We start from the raw sequence: 2,869 nt of genomic DNA on the forward strand, positions 1-2,869 counted from the left end.
AAGAAGCTTGGCAAGAAGAAAAATGGAAGAATGCTATGGACAAAGCAATAGAGGCCATTATGAAGAGTGATACCTAGGAATTGACAAGTCTTCCAAGTGGCCATAAATCAATTGGAGTCAAGTGGGTCTGTTGGACCAAACTGAATGAGAAGGGTGAAATTGGCAGGTATAAAGCAAGGTTAGTAGTGCAGGGTTATAAACAAAAATATGGAATTGATTACAAAGGAGTGTTTGCTCCTGTGATTAAATTGGAAACAGTTAGGTTAGTCTTAGCTTTGGCTTCACAAAACAGTAGGAGAGTTATTTCTTGGCACATGTATTTATCATATGTCCTCAAGAACATACTCTTTTCACTCAGAAAATTGGAGGTATGATTCTTATAGTTTGCATATATGTTGATGATTTGGTTTTTACTGGCAACTCATATGGATTAATAGAAAAGTTCAAGGAAAGTATGAAGAATGAGTTTGATATGACAGACATGGGCTTACTTCATTACTTTTTGGGAATTTAAGTAAAGCAAGATGAAGAAGGGATCAAAATTGCTCAACGAAGTTACGCACAAACTCTAATTAATAAATCTAATATGAGACAATCAAATTCTGATGTTACTCCTACGGAATTTGGGCTCAGACTCTCAATAGATGGTAGGGAAGAGAATGTGGATGCTAGTTTATATAGAAGTCTGGTGGGTAGTCTCATGTATTTGACTGCCACTAGGCCTGACTTGGTGTTTTCAGTAAGTATATTGAGCAGATTCATGTAATCTCCCAAGGTAAGCCACTAGGAAGCAGGGAAGAGGATTCTAAAGTATGTGAAAAGGACCCTGAATCATGGAGTTGTATAATCAAGGACAAGTGACTTCAAGTTCACTGGATTTAGTGAAAGTTACTATGGAGGCAGTTTAGATGATGCGAGAAGTACAGGAGGCTATGTATTCAATCTGCGATCAGATGCAGTGTCTTGGCTGTCCGAAAAGCAGAGTGTAGTGGCCTTGTCTTCTGCTGAGGCAGAATACATGTCACTCTCCATTGTAGGATGTCAAGCACTTTGGATAAGGGATATCTTAAATGAATCAGAGCACACTCAGCAAGGACCTACTACCATATGTTGTGACAACAAGTCTGCCATTGCTTTATCCAAAACCCCAGTGTTTCATGGTAAGAGTAAACATATCAGGATCAAATTCATTTTATTAGAGAATTGGTATCAAATGGGGAGGTCAAGATTGAGTTTTGTGGAGCTAAGGAACAACTTGTGGATTGCTTCACAAAGGCCCTTCAGTCTGGAAGTTTCAGAAGCATGAAAGAGAGTTTGAAGGTTCAACCATGTCTAGCTTAAGGGGGGTGTGTTAAATTAAGCTAGCTATGGTTGATCAAGTTAGTTATATCAGTTGACCATTAGGAACATTAACATTAATGGGTAGTTTGGTAGTTAAGTTTTGACAGTTATTTAACTGTCAACCTGTGTGAAACAATGTGTCGTTCCCTGCAAGGGTTACAACCCTTCTTAGCCTATATATGTTTGTAACCTATGTACGTATTTTGTTGTTGATTCAATAATATTTGAAGTATTATGTTTAGTTTGCTCTAACAATTTCAAACCCCCCTTTATCAGCATATATTTCGCTTATTTGCTTTAGTGTATTGAATGTCGAATTCACCACTGGTTTCATGTCTTAGGAAGCCAAAACCTTGCTTCACCTGGATACTCTATTCCCTCAGCCCATTGTGATTTACTGGACGTATTGCAATGATCACCTGTGTAAATGTTTACACGTTCGTTTCACATTCAATATGAATGTTCATGATTAAGAAATACCAATACTAATTAATATTGACAAGGAATCACAAAAATGTAAACATCCACATCTTTATAACTCAGTCACATGTGAATATGTATTGATTCCATAAAACAGTAACATCTCCTGCATTTTTCATAAAACTGTATTACAATTTCACATATTCATTCGACTTGTATACAAATTCACAAGTGAATTGGGTTATAATGAACATCACAGCAGATACTGTATGCCATAGTTTACTATATATGAGATAATAAAGATTCAAATGTGCCACGTCTACGTTGAGTGGAAGCTTACTTGATTCATATTCAGCATCAAATTATATGATATCATATTCAGCATCAAATTATATGATATCATAATTAAAGTTTGGTGATAAATCATCTTCCAAATCTTCAGCTTCTGGATATTCATGATCGTTTTCGTGTTGGTTTCCTTCCATGGTCAAAATCGTAGTTTGGCCGGTGGCTAGTGTCTTTGCACAAGTTTTATAATGTATGAAATTTTGTTTTGAAATTGGTTTTTTTTTTTTTAATTAAAAAAATGGATTCCTACAAAGTATGATCAAGTTTTGGATGTAGCAACCACCCACAATTATAGTGGACAACCATATTACCCTTTTGCATTAAAAAATGGTCTTTTTATCATCCTTTATATTAAGAAGGATGGGTGGTTAGGATTTGTTCTTCGGATCTTTTTTCCTTTTTGAAGTCAACTCCTGCTCCTAATCCTATATATCTATCTATATTATCTATACTATATTATAAAGCATTTGACTAAAACTCTTAAAACTCTTAAACTCTTAAAAACTCTTAAACTCGTTCATCCCTATCCGATTTCATCCCATATTTGAATTCGTGTAGCTAACTGCAAATAAACACAATCAAATACAGGATAAACATCTCATTTTAAATATAAAAAATCTAAAATATAATTAGGATAATCGTTAAGTTCTAACAGAATACTTGATTATTATCTTTATAAAACATTATATTATTAAACCAAAAATAAATTATTTCATTATTAAACTTAAATTAAATTATAATAAAAAAATAAATTAAAGAA

Source organism: Cynara cardunculus (assembly GCF_001531365.2).
Source record: "Cynara cardunculus var. scolymus isolate 2C chromosome LG 12, CcrdV1, whole genome shotgun sequence".
In the NCBI taxonomy this organism is placed as follows: Eukaryota; Viridiplantae; Streptophyta; class Magnoliopsida; order Asterales; family Asteraceae; genus Cynara; species Cynara cardunculus.